The sequence below is a fragment of the Geotrypetes seraphini genome, chromosome 5 (assembly GCF_902459505.1).
Source record: "Geotrypetes seraphini chromosome 5, aGeoSer1.1, whole genome shotgun sequence".
NCBI lineage: Eukaryota > Metazoa > Chordata > Amphibia > Gymnophiona > Dermophiidae > Geotrypetes > Geotrypetes seraphini.
In genome coordinates this window covers 86,225,536-86,249,023 of record NC_047088.1, presented here as the reverse complement: position 1 = coordinate 86,249,023, position 23,488 = coordinate 86,225,536, and the positions used below count along the sequence as shown (strand labels likewise).

At 43.3% G+C, this 23,488-nt stretch overlaps 10 non-coding genes across 10 annotated transcripts; all 10 read left to right on the top strand.

Annotated features, from left to right (window-relative positions):
* The first annotated feature begins 3,619 nt into the window (after positions 1-3,619).
* TRNAR-UCG lies at positions 3,620-3,692 on the top strand. Its single transcript has one exon. It is a non-coding gene; the product is annotated as a tRNA-Arg (tRNA).
* A 930-nt stretch (positions 3,693-4,622) lies between these two features.
* TRNAR-UCG lies at positions 4,623-4,695 on the top strand. The gene has a single exon. It is a non-coding gene; the product is annotated as a tRNA-Arg (tRNA).
* Positions 4,696-5,922: 1,227 nt separating this feature from the next.
* On the top strand, positions 5,923-5,995 carry TRNAR-UCG. The gene has a single exon. It is a non-coding gene; the product is annotated as a tRNA-Arg (tRNA).
* A 948-nt stretch (positions 5,996-6,943) lies between these two features.
* TRNAQ-UUG lies at positions 6,944-7,016 on the top strand. The gene has a single exon. It is a non-coding gene; the product is annotated as a tRNA-Gln (tRNA).
* A 945-nt stretch (positions 7,017-7,961) lies between these two features.
* Positions 7,962-8,034, top strand: TRNAR-UCG. The gene has a single exon. It is a non-coding gene; the product is annotated as a tRNA-Arg (tRNA).
* A 946-nt stretch (positions 8,035-8,980) lies between these two features.
* On the top strand, positions 8,981-9,053 carry TRNAQ-UUG. Its single transcript has one exon. It is a non-coding gene; the product is annotated as a tRNA-Gln (tRNA).
* A 948-nt stretch (positions 9,054-10,001) lies between these two features.
* On the top strand, positions 10,002-10,074 carry TRNAR-UCG. The gene has a single exon. It is a non-coding gene; the product is annotated as a tRNA-Arg (tRNA).
* Positions 10,075-11,017: 943 nt separating this feature from the next.
* On the top strand, positions 11,018-11,090 carry TRNASTOP-UCA. The gene has a single exon. It is a non-coding gene; the product is annotated as a tRNA-Sec (tRNA).
* A 1,940-nt stretch (positions 11,091-13,030) lies between these two features.
* Positions 13,031-13,103, top strand: TRNAR-UCG. Its single transcript has one exon. It is a non-coding gene; the product is annotated as a tRNA-Arg (tRNA).
* Positions 13,104-21,217: 8,114 nt separating this feature from the next.
* Positions 21,218-21,290, top strand: TRNAR-UCG. Its single transcript has one exon. It is a non-coding gene; the product is annotated as a tRNA-Arg (tRNA).
* Positions 21,291-23,488: the final 2,198 nt, after the last annotated feature.

Sequence of the window (23,488 nt, the reverse complement as noted above, 5' to 3'; positions counted from 1 at the left end):
GCCTGATTCAGGAAAAAATATTTCGATTCGATTCAGCCTATTGAATTGGTTTATCGATTCGATTTTCCTGCCCAATTGGGTGTTTTTTTCAAACATCCTGGTGGGTTTATTTTATAGCTTTTTCACCTCCCTTTGGCTTCTCCTAACCACACTGGCGCTGTGGTGTAAATAAAATAAAGAAACAAAAAGGACTTTTCCTCTCTCTGTTAAATCCTAGCTCACATTTGCGGTCTAACACCAGCTCTGGCAGGATACACATTTCAAATCTGACATATTGTAATCACAAAACAGAAAATAAAATTAGTTTTTCTACCTTTTTGTTGTCTGGTTATTTTTCAAATCTTTTTGGTCCAAGGCTCTGGTTGTCTTCTGATAACTTGCTTGCCAGAGTCTCCTTCTTTCTTCTTTCTCCGTGCTAACCATCCATCTGCCATCTCTGTCCTCCCCTTCCGTTTCCCTTCCCTCCCCCGGATGTCTGGCATCTTTCCTTTATTTGTCTCCCTCCATAGATCCACCTTTTCTTAACTACCCTTTCATCCAGCAGCTCTCTCTCCTTCCCCACCACCCCAGGGTCCACCATCTCTCCCTTTCTTTTCCCAACTACCCTCCTAACCAGTATCTCTATCCCCCCCCCACACCATCCCTTGCGTCCAACTTCTCTTCCTTTCTGTTCCTTCCCTCCCTAAAACCCATGTCCATCATCTCTCTCTCTCTCCTCAATTTTCAGACCCATTATTTCTTCCCACCCAAAGTCCGGCATATGCACGTCTCTTTGAACCCCTCCCCATTCCCTCCGTATACTTCTACACCAGGGCCCCCCCTGTCCCCCCTTAAAGGTCTGTATCCCACCCCTGAAGGCCTGTACCCCCTTGAAGGTCTGCCTGCCTGCTCCCCTTGAAGGCCTGCCCCCCTGAAGGTCTGCCCCCCTTGAAGGCCTGCACCCCCCCTGAAGGCCTACACCCCCCGAAGGCCTGTCCCCCCCCTTGAAGGCCTGCCTGCCTGTTCCCCTTGAAAGCCTGCCCCCGAAGGCCTACACCCCCCTCGAAGGCCTGCCCCCCCTTGAAGGCCTGCACCCCCCCAAAGGCCTGCACCCCCCCCGAAGGCCTACACCCCCTTTGAAGGCCTGTCCCCCCCCCTTGAAGGCCTGCCTGCCTGTCCCTCCCTTGAAGGCCTGTGCCCTCCCTGGAAGGCCTGCACCCCCCCCCCCCCGATGGCCTGTCACCCCCCCGAAGGCCTGCCTGTCCCCCTTGAAGGCCTTTCCCCCCCAAAGGCCTGCACCCCCTGAAGGCTTGTCCCCCCTTTGAAGGCTTGCCTGCCTGTTCTCCATGAAGGCCTGTCCCCCTGGAGGCCTGTCTCCCCCCCCTCCACAAGGTCTGCCTGCTCGCCCCACCCTGAAGGCCTGCTGCCCCCCCCCCCCACTACCTCGAAGGACCGCTCGGCCCCACCACCACCACCACCACCACCACCACGAAGCCCCCGGCCTCCCCGCTTCATTTCCCTGGGGAAACAGCCTGCAGCAAGATCGCACAATGCCAACGATCTTTGCTTGCTTCGGCTGTTTCCTCCGCCGCAGTCCCACCCCTCCTCTGACGTCAGAGGAGGGGCGGGACCGTGGCGGAGGAAACAGCCGAAGCAGGCAAAGATCGCTGGCATCGCGATCTTGCTGCAGGCTGTTTCCAGACGCGACACCCGGCGCAGTGGGGAGGAACTGGACCGGACCAGGAGCACCCCCTCAGGGCTTGGTACCCGGGGCGGACCACCCCCCAAGCCCCCCCCTTGGTACGCCACTGTGAAGGTGAAAGTGACGTCGGACTGGCACACTTAGAAGGGGGAGGACATGCCAGGCTAGGAAGACCCCAGGACCAACTGGTTTTTGTTTTTTTATTTTTTAAGTAGAATGGGGATGGAGTTTCAAAAAAGTGCCAAACTGAGTGTGGGGTGAAGGGTGAAGAACTTATAGAGCCAGAAACAGAGGGTACTAGAGAGAGAGAGATGGTTGGCAGTGGTCTGGAGGGAGAGAAGAAAAAGGGAGAGAAGTTGGACATGGGGTGCTGTGAAGGAAAGGGGAAAGATACTTGAAGGGAGGACAGTTGGGAAGAGAAAGCCAGAGATGGACCTTAGGGTGATGTTGAGGGAGGGAGCAATCCAAGTTTCCAAGTTTATTATAAGATTTGATTAATCGCCTATTCCAAATTCTAAGCGATGTACAGCTAAAAATTACAAAGTTAGGGGAAACATACATGACTAACAAAATTATTACTAAACATATTAAAATATCATAAAATACATAACATAATATAACATGAGGAATAGGAAGAAAGGATAGTTGAAAAGAGAAAGGGATAGATGGACCTCAGGGATACAGGGAGAGATATGAGATGGGAGAGCAGTTGGGAAGAGAAAGGGAGAAAAATTGGACCCTGAGATGGAAGGAAGTTATGGAGAGAGGGAGAAATGTTAGGTCTGGGGTGGAAGGGAAATAGATGCAGTATCTCTTTTTTCCCTCCCATTGTTCAGCATCAAGGAGGGAGAGAATGAGAACAGAAAAAAGAAGAAGAGATGTGGGACCATGGGGAAAGAGGGTGAAAGGTGGACCCATAGGAAGCAAGAGAGGTGTGATAAGAAGATGCTAAGAATGCAGAGAAAGGGACAGGGAGATATAGCATGATGAGAGAAGAAGGGGGATTCTGGAAGTGCTGAGCCATGTGGAAGAGGTCAAAAAGGGAATGACAGGATGAGAGAGCAGTGAGTACAGTAGTGGCAATGGGGAGTAGATAGAAGGAAATAGGCTGGGAAAGGAGAGAGATGGGAAATGGAAGAGCTACTGAATAAGAAAGGGTGTCCAATGTCGGTCTTCGAGGGCCGCAGTCCAGTCGGATTTTCAGGATTTCCCCAATGAATATACATGAGGTCTATTTGCATGCACTGCTTTCATTGTATGCTAATAGATCTCATGCATATTCATTGGGGAAATCCTGAAAACCCGACTGGAAGCTTACATCACACTGAAAGGGCTATTTGAAATGAAAGTTCTCTTCTAGACTGTCAAGGAGCATTGCGTTTTGTACAAATGGCGGTGATCTACCAACGAGGTGTTGGACGAAAGAAAATTATTCAAGTAACACAGTTACAATAAACAGGCTGCTATGCTATACATGAAGTATTCTTCCAGATCCCTACGTGTACTTGCTTAAAAACAAGATGTGTTAATTCTCAGAAGGCATAACCCGAATTTTACGATTCTAAAAAGCAACTGATACATCAATTTCATGTGAACTGTTATATAGACACCAGTGCACATTGCTCTCCCTGAATTATCATCCTGTTGAATTGAGAGATTTGTAATGTTTATTTAATGAAATGTGAGTTCCGCAGTAAGCGAGAGAAATGTGAATCTGTGCAAGAATCAGCGAACAAGCCCAAAATTAAGTTATTTGGAACTTATTGAATAAAGCTTGCTTGAATCTGCTAACCTATCTGTCCAGAAGGGAGGGGTTAAAAGTCAGAAAGCCATTGCGCTTTACCGATTGGAATCCCTGTAGAAATGTGTTTTCAGTGGGATTGCTAAGTATAAAATAAATATACCCAGGTCAGAGCTGTAGAGGGCCATATGCAGATTGGCTATGTGGCCTAATGGATAAGGTGTCTGACTTCGAATCAGAAGATTAAGGGTTCAAGTCCCTTCATAGTCAATGATTTGTATTTTGCCCTTGGAATAGCTTTGCGATCCTTTTAACAAAGGCGATATCTCCGAATGTCCATAAAGCATACATAACGAGTCCTAATCAGGCTCAAAACCTGGATATCCTTCAATATCAAATGTGAGAGAAATAAGCTCTCAAAAGACATAACTAGAATTGCACTGGAACTGCAGATAGTGATGCTAATACTCCATGGGAGAAGGAATTCTCCTAGTCACACACTAATGGGCTAAAAAGTAGCTTTTACATAGAGTATGGCTAGGTGGTTTTCTCATGCCTTCTCTTCGATGGCTGAATGCAAAACACATTTCTCTTCTAGAGAATGCAAAGTTCTCTTCTAGACTGTCAAGGAGCATTGCATTTTGTTGAAATTGCGGTGATCTACCAATGTGGTGCTGGACGAAAGCAAATTATACAAGTAACACAGTTACAATAAACCGGCTGCTATGCTATACATGAAGTATTCTTCCAGATCCGTATGTGTACTTGCTTAAAAACAAGATGTGTTACTTCTCAGAAGGCATAACCCGAATTTTACGATTCCAATTAGGAACTGATGCATCAATTTCATGTGAAGTTTTATAGAAACACCAGTGCACATTGTTCTTCCTGAATTTTCATCCTCTTGAATTGTGAGGTTAGTAATGTTGTTTATTTCATTAAACGTGAGCTCATCAGTAAGCGAGAGAAATGTGAATCTGCGCAAGAATCAGCGAACAAGGCCGAAATTAAGTTGTTTGGAACTTTTTGAATGAAGCTTGCTTGAATCTGCTACCCTATCTGTCCTGAAGGGAGGGGTTAAAAGTCAGAAAGCCATTGAGCTTTCCCGATTGGAATACCTGTAGAAATGTGTTTCAGTGGGATTGCTAAATATAAAATAAATATACCTAGGTCAGAGTTGTAGCACACAGCAGCCAACTAGGCTGTGTGGCCTAATGGATAAGGCATCTGACTTCGGATCAGAAGATTAAGGGTTCAAGTCCCTTCATGGTCGATGATTTGTATTTTCCTTGGAATAGCTTTGCAACCCTTTTAAGAAAGGCGATATCTCCGAATGTCCATAAAGCATGCATAACGAGCCCTAAGCAGGCTCAAAAGCTAGATATCCTTCAATATCAAAATGTGAGAGAAATAAGCTCTCAAAAGATTTAACTACAATTGCACTGGAACTGTAGATAGTGATGCTAGTACTCCATGGGAGAAGGAATTCTTCTAGTCACACACTAATGGGCCAAAAAGTAGCTTTTACATAGAGTATGGCTAGGTGATTTTCTCATGCCTTCTCTTCGATGGCTGAATGCAAAACGCATTTGCTTACATCACACTGCAAGGACTATTTGAAATGAAAGTTCTCTTCTACACTGTCAAGGAGCATTGCATTTTGTAGAAATTGCGATGATCTACCAATGAGGTGCTGGACGAAAGCAAATTATTCAAGTAACACAGTTACAATAAACTGTAGATAAACTGTAGATAGTGATGCTAATACTCCATGGGAGAAGGAATTCTCCTAGTCACACACTAATGGGCCAAAAAGTAGCTTTTACATAGAGTATGGCTAGGTGGTTTTCTCATGCCTTCTCTTCGATGGCTGAATGCAAAACACATTTCTCTTCTAGAGAATGCAAAGTTCTCTTCTAGACTGTCAAGGAGCATTGCATTTTGTAGAAATTGCGGTGATCTACCAATGTGGTGCTGGACGAAAGCAAATTATACAAGTAACACAGTTACAATAAACCGGCTGCTATGCTATACATGAAGTATTCTTCCAGATCCGTATGTGTACTTGCTTAAAAACAAGATGTGTTACTTCTCAGAAGGCATAACCCGAATTTTACGATTCCAATTAGGAACTGATGCATCAATTTCATGTGAAGTTTTATAGAAACACCAGTGCACATTGTTCTTCCTGAATTTTCATCCTCTTGAATTGTGAGGTTAGTAATGTTGTTTATTTCATTAAACGTGAGCTCATCAGTAAGCGAGAGAAATGTGAATCTGCGCAAGAATCAGCGAACAAGGCCGAAATTAAGTTGTTTGGAACTTTTTGAATGAAGCTTGCTTGAATCTGCTACCCTATCTGTCCTGAAGGGAGGGGTTAAAAGTCAGAAAGCCATTGAGCTTTCCCGATTGGAATACCTGTAGAAATGTGTTTCAGTGGGATTGCTAAATATAAAATAAATATACCCAGGTCAGAGCTGTCGAGGCACATATGCAGATTGGCTGTGTGGCCTAATGGATAAGGCGTCTGACTTCGAATCAGAAGATTAAGGGTTCAAGTCCCTTCATGGTCATTGATTTGCATTTTGACCTTGCAATAGCTTTGCGACCCTTTTAAGAAAGGCGATATCTCCGAATGTCCATAAAGCATGCATAAAGAGTCCTAAGCAGGCTCAAAAGCTGGATATCCTTCAATATCAAAATGTGAGAGAAATAAGCTCTCAAAAGACATAACTACAATTGCACTGGAACTGTAGATAGTGATGCTAATACTCCATGGGAGAAGGAATTCTCCTAGTCACACACTAATGGGCCAAAAAGTAGCTTTTACATAGAGTATGGCTAGGTGGTTTTCTCATGCCTTCTCTTCGATGGCTGAATGCAAAACGCATTTGCTTACATCACACTGCAAGAGCTATTTGAAATGTAAGTTCTCTTCTAGACTGTCAAGGAGCATTGCATTTTGTAGAAATTGCGGTGATCTACCAATGAGGTGCTGGACGAAAGCAAATTATTCAAGTAACACAGTTACAATAAACCGGCTCCTATGCTATACATGAAGCATTCTTCTAGATCCGTATGTGTACTTGCTTAAAAACAAGATGTGTTACTTCTCAGAAGGCATAACCCGAATTTTACGAATCTAATTAGCAACTGATGCATCAATTTCATGTGAAGTTTTATAGAAACACCAGTGCACATTGTTCTTCCTGAATTTTCATCCTCTTGAATTGTGAGGTTAGTAATGTTGTTTATTTCATTAAACGTGAGCTCATCAGTAAGCGAGAGAAATGTGAATCTGCGCAAGAATCAGCGAACAAGGCCGAAATTAAGTTGTTTGGAACTTTTTGAATGAAGCTTGCTTGAATCTGCTACCTTATCTGTCCTGAAGGGAGGGGTTAAAAGTCAGAAAGCCATTGAGCTTTCCCGATTGGAATACCTGTAGAAATGTGTTTCAGTGGGATTGCTAAATATAAAATAAATATACCTAGGTCAGAGTTGTAGCACACAGCAGCCAACTAGGCTGTGTGGCCTAATGGATAAGGCATCTGACTTTGGATCAGAAGATTAAGGGTTCAAGTCCCTTCATGGTCGATGATTTGTATTTTCCTTGGAATAGCTTTGCAACCCTTTTAAGAAAGGCGATATCTCCGAATGTCCATAAAGCATGCATAACGAGCCCTAAGCAGGCTCAAAAGCTAGATATCCTTCAATATCAAAATGTGAGAGAAATAAGCTCTCAAAAGATTTAACTACAATTGCACTGGAACTGTAGATAGTGATGCTAGTACTCCATGGGAGAAGGAATTCTTCTAGTCACACACTAATGGGCCAAAAAGTAGCTTTTACATAGAGTATGGCTAGGTGATTTTCTCATGCCTTCTCTTCGATGGCTGAATGCAAAACGCATTTGCTTACATCACACTGCAAGGACTATTTGAAATGAAAGTTCTCTTCTAGACTGTCAAGGAGCATTGCATTTTGTAGAAATTGCGGTGATCTACCAATGTGGTGCTGGACGAAAGCAAATTATACAAGTAACACAGTTACAATAAACCGGCTGCTATGCTATACATGAAGTATTCTTCCAGATCCGTATGTGTACTTGCTTAAAAACAAGATGTGTTACTTCTCAGAAGGCATAACCCAATTTTACGATTCCAATTAGCAACTGATGCATCAATTTCATGTGAAGTGTTATAGAAACACCAGTGCGCATTGTTCTTCCTGAATTTTCATCCTCTTGAATTGTGAGGTTAGTAATGTTGTTTATTTCATTAAATGTGAGCTCATCAGTAAGCGAGAGAAATATGAATCAGCGCAGGAATCAGCGAATAAGGCCGAAATTAAGTTGTTTAGAACTTCTTGAATGAAGCTTGCTTGAATCTGCTACCATATCTGTCTAGAAGGGAGGGGTTAAAAGTCAGAAAGCAAGTGAGCTTTGCCAATTGGAATCCCTGTAGAAATGTGTTTCAGTGGGATTGCTAAATATAAAATAAATATACCTAGGTCAGAGTTGTAGCACACAGCAGCCAAATAGACTGTGTGGCCTAATGGATAAGGCGTCTGACTTCGGATCAGAAGATTAAGGGTTCAAGTCCCTTCATGGTCGATGATTTGTATTTTCCTTGGAATAGCTTTGCAACCCTTTTAAGACAGGCGATATCTCCGAATGTCCATAAAGCATACATAACAAGCCCTAAGCAGGCTCAAAAGTTGGATATCCTTCAATATCAAAATGTGAGAGAAATAAGCTCTCAAAAGACATAACTAGAATTGCACTGGAACTGTAGATAGTGATGCTAGTACTCCATGGGAGAAGGAATTCTTCTAGTCACACACTAATGGGCCAAAAATAGCTTTTACATAGAGTATGGCTAGGTGGTTTTCTCATGCCTTCTCTTCGGTGGCTGAATGCAAAACACATTTGCTTACATCACACTGCAAGGGCTATTTGAAATGAAAGTTCTCTTCTAGACTGTCAAGGAGCATTCCATTTTGTACAAATGGCGGTGATCTACCAACGAGGTGTTGGACGAAAGAAAATTATTCAAGTAACACAGTTACAATAAACAGGCTGCTATGCTATACATGAAGTATTCTTCCAGATCCCTACGTGTACTTCCTTAAAAACAAGATGTGTTACTTCTCAGAAGGCATAACCCGAATTTTACGATTCTAATTAGCAACTGATGCATCAATTTCATGTGAAGTTTTATAGAAACACCAGTGCACATTGTTCTTCCTGAATTTTCATCCTCTTGAATTGTGAGGTTAGTAATGTTGTTTATTTAATTAAACGTGAGCTCATCAGTAAGCGAGAGAAATGTGAATCTGGGCAAAAATCAGAGAACAAGGCCGAAATTAAGTTGTTTGGAATTTCTTCAATGAAGCTTGCTTGAATCTGCTACCCTATCTGTCTAGAAGGGAGGGGTTAAAAGTCAGAAAGCCCTTGAGCTTTCCCGATAGGAATCCCTGTAGTAATGTGTTTTCAGTGCGATTGCTAAGTATAAAATAAATATACCCAGGTCAGAGCTGTAAAGGGCCATATGCAGATTGGCTGTGTGGCCTAGTGGATAAGGTGTCTGACTTTGAATCAGAAGATTAAGGGTTCAAGTCCCTTCATGGGCAATGATTTGTATTTTGCCCTTGCAATAGCTTTGGGACCCTTTTAACAAAGGCGATATCTCCGAATGTCCATAAAGCATACATAACGAGTCCTAAGCAGGCTCAAAAGCTGGATATCCTTCAATATCAAAATGTGAGAGAAATAAGCTCTCAAAAGACATAACTATAATTGCCCTGGAACTGTAGATAGTGATGCTAATACTCCATGGGAGAAGGAATTCTCCTAGTCACACACTAATGGGCCAAAAAGTAGCTTTTACATCGAGTATGGCTAGGTGGTTTTCTCATGCCTTCTCTTCGGTGGCTGAATGCAAAACACATTTGCTTACATCACACTGCAAGGGCTATTTGAAATGAAAGTTCTCTTCTAGACTGTCAAGGAGTATTGCGTTTTGTACAAATGGCGGTGATCTACCAACGAGGTGTTGGACGAAAGAAAATTATTCAAGTAACACAGTTATAATAAACAGGCTGCTATGCTATACATGAAGTATTCTTCTAGATCCGAATGTGTACTTGCTTAAAAACAAGATGTGTTACTTCTCAGAAGGCATAACCCGAATTTTATGATTCCAATTAGCAACTGATGCATCAATTTCATGTGAAGTTTTATAGAAACACCAGTGCACATTGTTCTTCCTGAATTTTCATCCTCTTGAATTGTGAGGTTAGTAATGTTGTTTATTTCATTAAACGTGAGCTCATCAGTAAGCGAGAGAAATGTGAATCTGCGCAAGAATCAGCGAACAAGGCCGAAATTAAGTTGTTTGGAACTTTTTGAATGAAGCTTGCTTGAATCTGCTACCCTATCTTTCCTGAAGGGAGGGGTTAAAAGTCAGAAAGCCATTGAGCTTTCCCGATTGGAATACCTGTAGAAATGTGTTTCAGTGGGATTGCTAAATATAAAATAAATATACCTAGGTCAGAGTTGTAGCACACAGCAGCCAACTAGGCTGTGTGGCCTAATGGATAAGGCATCTGACTTCGGATCAGAAGATTAAGGGTTCAAGTCCCTTCATGGTCGATGATTTGTATTTTCCTTGGAATAGCTTTGCAACCCTTTTAAGAGAGGCGATATCTCCGAATGTCCATAAAGCATGCATAACGAGCCCTAAGCAGGCTCAAAAGCTAGATATCCTTCAATATCAAAATGTGAGAGAAATAAGCTCTCAAAAGATTTAACTACAATTGCACTGGAACTGTGGATAGTGATGCTAATACTCCATGGGAGAAGGAATTCTCCTAGTCACACACTAATGGGCCAAAAAGTAGCTTTTACATAGAGTATGGCTAGGTGTTTTTCTCATGCCTTCTCTTCGATGGCTGAATGCAAAACGCATTTGCTTACAGTACACTGCAAGGGCTATTGGAAATGAAAGTTCTCTTCTAGACTGTCAAGGAGCATTGTGTTTTGTACAAATTGCGGTGATTTATCAACGAGGTGTTGGACGAAAGAAAATTATTCAAGTAACACAGTTACAATAAACCGGCTGCTATGCTATATATGAAGTATTCTTCCAGATCCATACGTGTACTTGCTTAAAAACAAGATGTGTTACTTCTCAGAAGGCATAAGCCGAATTTTACGATTCCAAATAGCAACTGATGCATCAATTTCATGTGAACTGTTAGATAGACACCAGTGCGCATTGTTCTTCCTGAATTTTCATCCTCTTAAATTGTAAGGTTTGTAATGTTTATTTAATGAAACGTGAGTTCCGCAGTAAGCAAGAGAAATGTGAATCTGTGCAAGAATCAGCGAACAAGCCCAAAATTAAGTTATTTGGAACTTATTGAATAAAGCTTACTAGAATATGCTAACCTATATGTCCAGAAGGGAGGGGTTAAAAGTCAGAGAGCCAATGAGCTTTACCGATTCGAATCCCTGTAGAAATGTGTTTCAGTGGGATTGCTAAGTATAAAATAAATATACCCAGGTCAGAGCTGTCGAGGGACCTTTGCAGATTGGCTGTGTGGCCTAATGGATAAGGCGTCTGACTTCAAATCAGAAGTTTAAGGGTTCAAGTCCCTTCATGGTCATTGATTTGCATTTTGCCCTTGCAATAGCTTTGCGACCCTTTTAAGAAAGGCGATATCTCCGAATGTCCATAAAGCATGCATAAAGAGTCCTAAGCAGGCTCAAAAGCTGGATATCCTTCAATATCAAAATGTGAGAGAAATAAGCTCACCCTAGACTTAACTACAATTGCACTGGAACTGTAGATAGTGATGCTAGTATTCCATGGGAGAAGGAATTCTTCTAGTCACACACTAATGGGCCAAAAATAGCTTTTACATAGAGTATGGCTAGGTGGTTTTCTCATGCCTTCTCTTCGATATCTGAATGCAAAACACATTTGCTTACATCACACTGCAAGGGCTATTTGAAATGAAAGTTCTCTTCTAGACTGTCAAGGAGCATTGCGTTTTGTACAAATGGCGGTGATCTACCAACGAGGTGTTGGACGAAAGAAAATTATAAAATTAACACAGTTACAATAAACAGGCTGCTATGCTATTCATGAAGTATTCTTCCAGATCCCTACGTGTACTTGCTTAAAAACAAGATGTGTTACTTCTCAGAAGGCATAACCCGAAAATTCCAATTAGGAATTGATGCTTCAATTTCATGTGAAGTGTTATTGAAACACCAGTGCGCATTGTTCTTCCTGAATTTTCATCCTCTTGAATTGTGAGGTTAGTAATGTTGTTTATTTCATTAAACGTGAGCTCATCAGTAAGCGAGAGAAATGTGAATCTGTGCAAAAATCAGCGAACATGGCCGAAATTAAGTTGTTTGGAATTTCTTCAATGAAGCTTGCTTGAATCTGCTACCCTATCTGTCTAGAAGGGAGGGGTTAAAAATCAGAAAGCCATTGAGCTTTCCCGATTGGAATCCCTGTAGAAATGTGTTTCAGTGGGATTGCTAAATATAAAATAAATATACCTAGGTCAGAGTTGTATCACACAGTAGGCAAATAGACTATGCAGCCTAATGGATAAGGTGTCTGACTTCGGATAAGAAGATTAAGGGTTCAAGTCCCTTCATGGTCGATGATTTGTATTTTCCATGGAATAGCTTTGCAACCCTTTTAAGAAATGCGATATATCCGAATGTCCATAAAGCATGCATAACGAGCCCTAAGCAGGCTCAAAAGTTGGATATCCTTCAATATCAAAATGTGAGAGAAATAAGTTCTCAAAAGACTTAACTAGAATTGCACTGGAACTGTAGATAGTGATGCTAATACTCCATGGGAGAAGGAATTGTCCTAGTCACACACTAATGGGCCAAAAAGTAGCTTTTACATAGAGTATGGCTAGGTGGTTTTCTCATGCCTTCTCTTCGATGGCTGAATGCAAAACACATTTCTCTTCTAGAGAATGCAAAGTTCTCTTCTAGACTGTCAAGGAGCATTGCATTTTGTAGAAATTGCGGTGATCTACCAATGTGGTGCTGGACGAAAGCAAATTATACAACTAACACAGTTACAATAAACCGGCTGCTATGCTATACATGAAGTATTCTTCCAGATCCGTATGTGTACTTGCTTAAAAACAAGATGTGTTACTTCTCAGAAGGCATAACCCGAATTTTACGATTCCAATTAGGAACTGATGCATCAATTTCATGTGAAGTTTTATAGAAACACCAGTGCACATTGTTCTTCCTGAATTTTCATCCTCTTGAATTGTGAGGTTAGTAATGTTTATTTCATTAAACGTGAGCTCATCAGTAAGCGAGAGAAATGTGAATCTGCGCAAGAATCAGCGAACAAGGCCGAAATTAAGTTGTTTGGAACTTTTTGAATGAAGCTTGCTTGAATCTGCTACCCTATCTGTCCTGAAGGGAGGGGTTAAAAGTCAGAAAGCCATTGAGCTTTCCCGATTAGAATCCCTGTAGAAATGTGTTTCAGTGGGATTGCTAAATATAAAATAAATATACCTAGGTCAGAGTTGTAGCACACAGCAGCCAACTAGGCTGTGTGGCCTAATGGATAAGGCATCTGACTTCGGATCAGAAGATTAAGGGTTCCAGTCCCTTCATGGTCGATGATTTGTATTTTCCTTGGATTAGCTTTGCAACCCTGTTAAGAAAGGCGATATCTCCGAATGTCCATAAAGCATGCATAACGATCCCTAAGCAGGCTCAAAAGCTAGATATCCTTCAATATCAAAATGTGAGAGAAATAAGCTCTCAAAAGACTTAACTACAATTGCACTGGAACTGTAGATAGTGATGCTAGTACTCCATGGGAGAAGGAATTCTTCTAGTCACACACTAATGGGCCAAAAAGTAGCTTTTACATAGAGTATGGCTAGGTGTTTTTCTCATGCCTTCTCTTCGATGGCTGAATGCAAAACTCATTTGCTTACAGTACATTGCACGGACTATTTGAAATGAAAGTTCTCTTCTAGACTGTCAAGGAGCATTGCATTTTGTAGAAATTGCGGTGATCTACCAATGAGGTGCTGGACGAAAGCAAATTATTCAAGTAACACAGTTACAATAAACCGGCTGCTATGCTATACATGAAGTATTCTTCCAGATCCGTATGTGTACTTGCTTAAAAACAAGATGTGTTACTTCTCAGAAGGCATAACCCAAATTTTTTTTTTGTTTGTTTTAAACTTTTTATTGGAAAAATTTACAGATCAAACAAAATAGAAAACACACCAATATCACAGGTACAGAGCAAACAGTTGAAACAGCACTCTTCGTAACAAGGCCAAACAAGAGCAAGAATACAAAGCAGTACCAGGAGCTGAACCCCCTATTCTAACCCTTCCAAACCACCCCCCCCAACTCCCAAGCATCAGACATTATCAACAGTGTAACGAATCCCAAAGAAAGTGGATTAGGCCATGGGGTACAAAATAACCAAAAAAGAAGGTAGTAAGTAAAGTTGTTTAACCATCCCGTCTAGTCATCCAGTCGAGATATGGTTTCCACCGATGCATGAACACTCCCAATGTGTTTTGGCGTATTGCAGTCTACTGAGACATGCATAATATGTAATCCATTTTGATAATCACCTGTGATTTAGATGGTATATTATCTTGGCGCCAGGCTGCAGCCAAATCCAACCGTGCCGCAGTAACCAATGGGGCAATGAGAAAGGAAAATCTGGAAGGGATTCCCTGTGGCAATAAATTTAACAATACACAGCTCAGATCTTTAACCAGAAGTACCCCACAAATGTCCGAGATAACTGAAAAAACCATATCCCAAAAGGGACCCACCTTTGGACATGCCCACCAAATATGTGCAAATGTTGCTGAGGCCCCACAGTTACGCCAACAAACCTTGGTTCTCCCTTCTGTTACGCCAACAAATCCGGGAGAGCGGGATTAATCCTATGCAGTCTCTCAGGCGTGTAATACCATCGATACAGCAGTTTGTAGCCATTTTCCACCATATTGCTAGCAATAGAAGGTTTAAGGAGAGAGCGGAGAATACGTCGCCACTGTACAGAAGTAAAGGTTCGGCCCAGAAGACCTTCCCAATATGCAAAATAGGCGGAACATCATGTGAAAGAAGCAACCCATACAATCTAAAAATACATCCCCTCCCACTCGAGGCCTCCCACACCTTATTCCAAGCTTCCGAATCCAAGAGAAGATCTGGTAAGGCTCGCCGTTTGAGAAAATCAATCACCTGATTGTATTGCAACAAATCCGCTCCCCTTAAACCATATTCCTCCTGCATTTGAGAGGTCGGAATCAGGGTCCTATCCACCACAAACTGTCCCAAGGTAGACAACCCCCCTGCTTCCCAAGACTTAAAACGTGAATCAAAATGGCCAGGCAAAAACCCCTCTGCTATCCGCACTAGCGTTTGAGAAAAATATACCCTACCGGGGAACAGTTTCTCCTGAAACAACATCCATACTCGCAATATAACCCCTCCATCGGGTTTGCTTTACGAACCATCACCCGAAGCTTAGGCAAAGCATACCACGGCGCTGAGCGAAGAGAAATATCACCCAAAAACCAGGCATCCATTTGTACCCAAGTCCTATGGGGCTCCTGCTGCCAAGCCAATAAGTATCGCAACTGAGAGGCCAAAAAATAATAATAAAAATTGGGAACCGCCATACCTCCCCTATCCCGTGGTTGATGCAACATATGACGACGAACCCGTGGAGGTATCCGCTTCCAAATATAAGAGAAAAGCATACGGTGTAAGTGATCAAAGAAGGCCCTGGGGAGAAAAATCGGCAGCGCTGTGAAAAAATAAAGGAAACGGGGCAAGACCATCATTTTAATCACGTGAACCCTCCCTAGCCAAGAGATAGATAGTTTTTCCCACCGATCCAAATCTTCCCTCACCTGTTGCAATAAATGGGGATAATTAGCATCATATAAGGAAGACAAATTTGCCGTAAGATGTATCCCCAGATACTTCAAGGAAGAAGTTGTCCACCGAAAAGGAAAACGGTGACGCAAATCCACACAGTCCCGTTCCCCAATGTTGAGATTAAGAATCTCCGATTTAGCCATGTTCACCCTAAGGCCAGATACCCATCCATATTCGGCCAAGGCAATCACTGTCCCCTGGAGGGACTCCCCCGGATTGCGAAGTGTAAGGAGAATATCATCCGCAAAAAGAAGTATTTTCTGTTCTTGACCTCCACTAACAATACCCTCAATATTAGGACACTCTCGCACTCTCTGTGCGAACAGTTCCATAGCCAGCACAAAGAGGAGAGGTGACAGAGCACACCCCTGTCTCGTACCTCTAGCGAGCTCAAATTCAGCACAATATGCACCATTCACCTTGAGATAGGCTAAAGGCCTAACATATAAAGAGCGAACCCAATCCAGATATTGACCCGATATTCCCATAGCTGATAACGTCCGGAACAGAAAAGGCCAGGAGACCCTATCAAAGGCCTTCTCTGCGTCTATTCCCAAAATCAGAGCGGAATCCTTCCGTGCCATCGCCGAATTGATAATATGAAACACCCTGCGAAGATTATCAAATGTCTGTTGACCTTGAACAAAGCCCGCCTGATCATCCTGTACCAATTCACCCAAATAACGCTATAGACGGCGAGCCAGCACGCAGTTAAAGATTTTATAATCCGTTCCAAGTAATGATATGGGATGATACGACACTCTATCCGTGGGGTCCTTTCCAGGTTTCAACAATAACGTCACCCCAGCCAATCTCCACGACCAGGGCAATGCCTCTCCCCCTTTCAGACTATTAAAGAGTTTCGTAAGCGGCTTGACCAAAAGTGAGCTAAAACATTTATAAAATTTATTGGAAAAACCGTCCAAACCAGGCGCCTTTCCCAACGGCAAAGCCGTAATAACTAGGAGCGTTTCCTCTTCCTCTATAGGCCTAGATAACCAATTCACCTGTTCCAAAGAGAGTTTAGAAAGTGACACTTGAGCCAAATAATCATCCATCTCCCGGTCCGGAACCAAATCCTCCTCCCTATACAACTCAGTAAAGTAATGTGTCAGGAAATCCCCAATATCGCCAGAGGAGTTATACAACTTATCGTCCGGCCCCTTTAATTGAAAGATAAAATTTTGATGACGCTGTTTACGAAGCTTATGAGCTAAAAGGCGCCCTGCCTTATTACCCGATTCAAAATACCTTTGCTTCAAAAGTTCAAGTCGTTGCGAGATATCCTTCAACTCCAGCTCCTGGAGAGTCCCCTTCACCTGCCGAATCTGACTCATCACATCACCATTCCCCCCCATTCCTCTTATGTTGTGCCTCCAAATTCCGTAACTGTGCCCTAAGATCACACTCTTGTTGAAGTCTCTCCTTCCTACGAAATGCTGCCAAGGATATAATCCTACCCCTCATGACACATTTAAGCCCCTCCCAGAACATGACTGGAGAAATTCCTTCCGTAAGATTAAACTGAATATATTCTTTAAGGTTATCCACGAGCTGCGATACATTAACTGGATCCAGCAGGAGTCCTTCATTCATACGCCAATAGTGTTTACCATGAGACCCCGCCTTACGCAACACCGAAAACCATACTGGGGAATGATCAGACCATACCCGAGATGCCATGTCCGCCTCATCCACCCGCAGTAATATATCCGCAGAGACCCCCCAGAAATCAATCCTTGAGTAGGAATTATGCACCTCAGAAAAATAAGAATAATCCCGCTCTCCAGGACTGCGATGACGCCAAGGATCAGTTAGTCCCCAGTGAGTGAATAGATCCTTAAAATTTTTCCGATCCTGATGACCATACGACACCCCACCTGCAGAATTGTCCAAAGATGGGTCCCATGTTAAATTAAAAATCCCCCTCCAGCACCACATGACCCTCTACCAAATCCTGCATCACCCGTCCCAAAGTGTCAAAAAAAAAGCCTTGCTCCTTATTAGGAGCGTAAAGATTAACACAAGTATAAAGTTTCTCCTGAATAGTGACCTTTACAATAATATAACGCCCCAATTTATCCCGAACCACTTTATGTACCACTGGGGCCAATTCCTGTGCAATAAAAATTCCCACCCCATTTTTTCTTCCTGCTACAGAATTAGAGGCCAGATACACATGTGGGTATTTCTTGTGATGGAGATAATGTTCATGCGTCGGTCGGAAATGTGTTTCCTGTATAAAGCCCACTCCCACCTTCAGACGAACTGCTTCCTTAAACAATAATTGACGCTTTCTGGGGATATTTAATCCCCTCACATTAAAAGACATCCATTGTACCATGGTAAAACTCAACTAAGTAAAGCAACTGATATATCACCAAAGACCCCCCATACTCAAACAAAAAACCCATGTCCACATTATCAACTGTTGATACAATCGTTGAAATACTACATCTGAAATCCCTTCCCCCTCCCCTTCATGAATCCCACCCAATCCCAACTCCACACCCAACCCACCCCCCTCCCCCCAAAATCCACACCAGGGACGAACTTTGAACATACCCCCCCTCCCCTCCTCACCCATCTGCCCACAAAGACCCTTACTATCATACAGAAACCCCCCCCAGCCTCTCAGATACTCCCCATACAAGCAAGGGCAACCACACACCAACACTCAAACTCAGCTAAACAAAAGCAAACCCCAACCCTCCAAAGAACCCACAGTATATCCTCCCCTAAGCCTAGGGTGGACCTAATTGGATCACTAAAAAGTGATACCCCACCATATAAAGATAACCCTTAATCAAGCAAAACATGTCAAGTTGGTAAAGTCACTGCAGCCACATCAGAGTGGCGCTGAAGGCGCTGGCTACTCTTTTCTCCTCGGCGCCATCGGGACTGACTCACGCTTCCACTCTGCTGGGGTAGAGCTACTGCTGGGCGAGCTTCCTCTGCCGACCATAATGCAGCTTGTTGCAGCAATAGCTTAGCCTCCTCAGGGGTCGTGACCTTATGGACTTGATTTTGCAAAGGAAAAGTTAATCCAAACGGATAATTCCATTTATACCTTATTTGATGTGCCATTAAACACTTGGTAATGTCCCGAAAGTCCCTCCGCTTCCTGAGTGTAAGGGCAGACTTATCTGCATACAGTTTAACTTTAGCTCCTTCCCAGTCAATATGCCCCACTCTCCGTGCCGCCGCTAGTACCTGTTCCTTTAAAGGAAACATGTGAAAACAGGCGATGAGATCTCGCGGACAATTCAGAAGAGTAGTCCCCACAGCCCGATGCACTCTCTCAAACTCCATAGTAGGGGGGGGGTCGCTGTAGGATCATCAAGTTGTAAAAATTTTTCACAAATAGCTCGCATGATATCCTCCATCTTTAGTGAGCCTCTACGCTCCGGCACACCCCGGGCCCGCAAGTTGTTACGACGGGCCCTGTTTTCCATAATCTCAGCCTTCAATAAAAGCTCCTCATACTTATCCTCCAGGCCCTTGCAGTGTTGTTGAAGGAGTAAGATATCACCATCATGATCGATGACTCGCTCTTCAAAATCATTTAATTTTTGTCCCATATCCACCACCGTCTTCCGCAAAGCTGAGACATCTGAATGCAACTCCTTCTGCATTACCATCATCATATTATTGAGGTCAGCGAACCAACCTTGCAATTCCACTCGGGACACAGGCAAGGCCACCTCAGGGGACCCCGTAGGCGAGCCAGAACGCCGCTCACACTGCATAGGCAGTGGCTCGCTACACGTGTGAGACGTGCAGGCCGCATCCCCAGGCGTCGTTGATTGAAATGCAAACGTGCGCAAATCAGTCTGCAATTTTTTTGCCGCCGTAGTCATCTCGGCGCCGCTATTCACAATCAGGTGGGCTAGCACTGTCAAAATCGGGTCACAGATACGCCAATGTTAGCTAATTATAGTTGGGTGAGGAGGAGCTCATCTCTCACACCGCCATCACGCGGATGACGTCACCGGAAGTCGGCATAACCCAAATTTTACGATTCCAATTAGCAACTGATGCATCAATTTCATGTGAAGTGTTATAGAAACACCAGTGCGCATTGTTCTTGCTGAATTTTCATCCTCTTGAATTGTGAGGTTAGTAATGTTGTTTATTTCATTAAACATGAGCTCATCAATAAGCGAGAGAAATGTGAATCTGCGCAAAAATCAGCGAACAAGGCCGAAATTAAGTTGTTTGGAATTTCTTGAATGAAGCTTGCTTGAATCTGCTACCCTATCTGTCTAGAAGGGAGGGGTTAAAAGTCAGAATGCCATTGAGCTTTCCCAATTGGAATCCCTGTAGAAATGTGTTTCAGTGGGATTGCTAAATATAAAATAAATATACCTAGGTCAGAGTTGTAGCACACTGTAAGCAATTAGACTGTGTGGCCTAATGGATAAAGCGGCTGACTTTGGATCAGAAAATTAAGGGTTCAAGTCCCTTCATGGTCGATGATTTGTATTTTTCATGGAATAGCTTTGCAACCCTTTTAAGAAAGGCGATATCTCCGAATTCCATAAAGCATGCATAACGAGCCCTAAGCAGGCTCAAAAGCTGGATATCCTTCAATATCAAAATGTGAGAGAAATAAGCTCTCAAAAGACATAACTACAATTGCACTGGAACTGTAGATAGTGATGCTAATACTCCATAGGAGAAGGAATTCTCTTAGTCCAGAGGTGTCCAATGTTGGTCCTCGAGGGCCGCAATAAAGTCGGGTTTTCAGGATTTCCCCAATGAATATGCATGAGATCTATGTGCATGCACTGCTTTCAATGCATATTCATTGGGGAAATCCTGAAAACCCGACTGGATTGTGGCCCTCGAGGACCGACATTGGACACCCCTGTCTTAGTCACACACTAATGGGCCAAAAATTAGCTTTTATATAGAGCAGGGGTGTCCAATGTCGGTCCTCGAGGGCCGCAGTCCAGTCGGATTTTCAGGATTTCCCCAATGAATATACGTGAGGTCTATTTGCATGCACTGCTTTCATTGTATGCTAATAGATCCCATGCATATTCATTGGGGAAATCCTGAAAACCCGACTGGATTGCGGCCCTCGAGGACCGACATTGGACATCCCTGATATAGAGTATGGCTAGATGTTTTTGTCATGCCTTCTCTTCGATGGCTGAATGCAAAACGCATTTGCTTACATCACATTGCAAGGGCTGTTTGAAATGAAAGTTCTCTTCCAGACTGTCAAGGAACATTGCGTTTTGTAGAAATTGCGGTGATCTACCAACGAGGTGCTGGACGAAAGCAAATTGTTCAAGTAACACAGTTACAATAAACCGGCTGCTATGCTATACTTGAAGTATTCTTCCAGATCCCTACGTGTACTTGCTTAAAAACAAGATGTGTTACTTCTCAGAAGGCATAACCCGAGATTTTACGATTCCAGTTAGCAACTGATACATCAATTTCATGTGAACTGTTATATAGACACCAGTGCACATTGCTCTCCCTGAATTATCATCCTGTTGAATTGAGAGGTTTGTAATGTTGTTTATTTATTGAAAAGTGAGATCCGCAGTAAGTGAGAGAAATGTGAATCTGCACAAGAATCAGCGAACAAGCCCGAAATTAAGTTGTTTGGAACTTCTTGAATGAAGCTTGCTTGAATCTGCTACCCTATGTGTCCAGAACGGAGGGGTTGAAAGTCAGAAAGCCATTGAGCTTTCCCGATATGAATCTGTGTAGAAATGTGTTTCAGTGGGATTGCTAAATATAAAATAAATATACCTAGATCAGAGTTGTAGCACACAGAGGGCAGATATGCTGTGTGGCCTAATGGATAAGGCATCTGACTTCGGATCAGAAGATTAAGGGTTCAAGTCCCTTCATGGTCGTTAATTTGTGTTTTACCCTTGGAATAGCTTTGCAAACCCTTTAAAGACATGCGATATCTCTGCAATTCCATAAAGCATGCATAATGAGCCCTAAGCAGGCTCAAAAGCTGGATATTCATCATTATCAAAATGTGAGAGAAATAAGCTTTCAAAAGATATGAGTGCAATTGCACTGGAACTGTAGATAATGATGCTAGTCTCCAGTAGAGAACGGCAGTGGCGTACCAAGGGGGAGGCTGTAGGGGGTGCGGTCCGCCGCAGGTGCATGCCCCAAGGGGGTGCACAGCTGGCCACTCTCCTTATTCTGCCGCTGCTGCCTTTCCTTAATCAGCGGCAGTAAATAGGGGTGTCTGCGGGTGCTCACCGGCGTTGCTTAGCTTCTGGCCAGTTCTCCTGCTGCAAGCCGCGAGCCTCCGCTCCTTGCGCGATCCGTGGCTCCCTAAACCAATACCCCAAAAGAAGGAGCGAAAGCTAAGAAAATGAACAGTGATTGGCTTTGTTGATAATAGATTAACGAGAGAGGGGCAAAGTGCGTGAGGGGAAGAGAGACGCAGCGTGAACAGGAGTCACGCCTACTGCCCCTTTTCGAAGAAAAGAAGGAACTAAGGAATACAAGGATGTGTGACAAAAGAGAATGGTAAGAGTAGGGGAAGGATACATGGCACGTGATGAGCTACTGAGTGCGCGAACAATTGAAATGGGAAGAGATCTGAATTTAAATTGAGTGTGATTGGATGAGACAGGGGTTGCTCCGCCCTCTCCTTCCCTATGGACGTCTGAAAGAATATAGGAAGCAATGGATGGTTTGTCTGGCTGAGTTTTCCTTGTGCTCTTGCAATTGTGACAACCAAAGTGCACTGATTCCAGAGCATAACTGTGCAGTATGCATTCCATATATGCATGCTCTCGCTTGTAAGAATACTCACATTGAATATTCTTATAAAAGGATTCTTATGTTGTTCATACGTGGGATATATTTTTGTAAAAGAATACCTGTAACTAAGTTGGAGAAAAGGTGCCTTTCTAGAAAAGCAAAATAAGGGCCTATGCGAGAAGATTAGATACCCTAGACCAGGGGTGCCCAATAGGTCGATCGCGATCGACCGGTAGATCGCCAAGGCAAAGTGAGTCGATCGCGGAACCCATCCCGGACTCCTTGATAGACTTACTTTGCCTTGGCGATCTACTGGGCCGATCATCCTTCCTCTCCCCGACGTCAATTCTGCCATCGAAGAGGAAGTTTGGGCCAGCCAATCGCTGCCTGGCTGAGGCGGAATTTCCGACAGCAGAATTGACATTGGGGAGAGGAATGCTGGTCGGCCCGACGCAGGGAAGGAAGGAGAGCTTGGGGCAGCGGCAGATTTGGGGCCTGTTACCCGATGGTGGCAGCAGTGGCTTGGTTGAGGGCAGGAAGAAAGAAAGAAAGGGGACAGGCAGGGAGACTGAAGGAAAGAAGGGAAACAGAAAAAAAGAAAGGGAGGCAGGGAGAAAGAAAGGACATGGAGAGAGGAAGAAAAAGTTGTGGGAGGGAATGAGGTCTGGAGGAGAGGAAGCATACAGGCTGAAAGAAGGGAAGAAAGATTGGATGCACAGTCAGAAGAAGCAAGTGCAACCAGAGACTCATGAAATCACCAGACAACAAAGGTAGGAAAAATGATTTTATTTTCAATTTAGTGATCAAAATGTGTCTGAATTTATATCTGCTGTCTATATTTTGCACTATGGCCCCCCTTTTACTAAACCAAAATAGCGGTTTTTAGCGCAGGGAGCCTATGACCATTGAGAGCAGCACTGTGCATCCCTGCGCTAAAAACTGCTATTGTGGTTTAGTAAAAAGGGAGGGGGGTATATTTGTATATTTTTGTATGGTTGTTGCTGAGGTGACAGTGCATAGTCATCTGCCTTGACCTCTTTGAAAAAAACCCGGAATAGGAATGATAATTAACGTTTTCTCAGCGTACAGTGTGCTTTGTGTTTTTTTTAAATTTTATTGTTGGTAGATCATTTTGACTTGGTCATTTTAAAAGTAGCTCGCAAGCCGAAAAAGTGTGGGCACCCCTGAGCTAGAGTGTTGAAGCTGCATGTTTCTGCCGTAAAGGTCATCTCTGACACAACCGGAAGTTGCATCAGAGACGACCTTTACGGCAGCCATATGCAACTACAACGCTCCAGCTGCTGTAAGAAGGCAGTTTAGACAT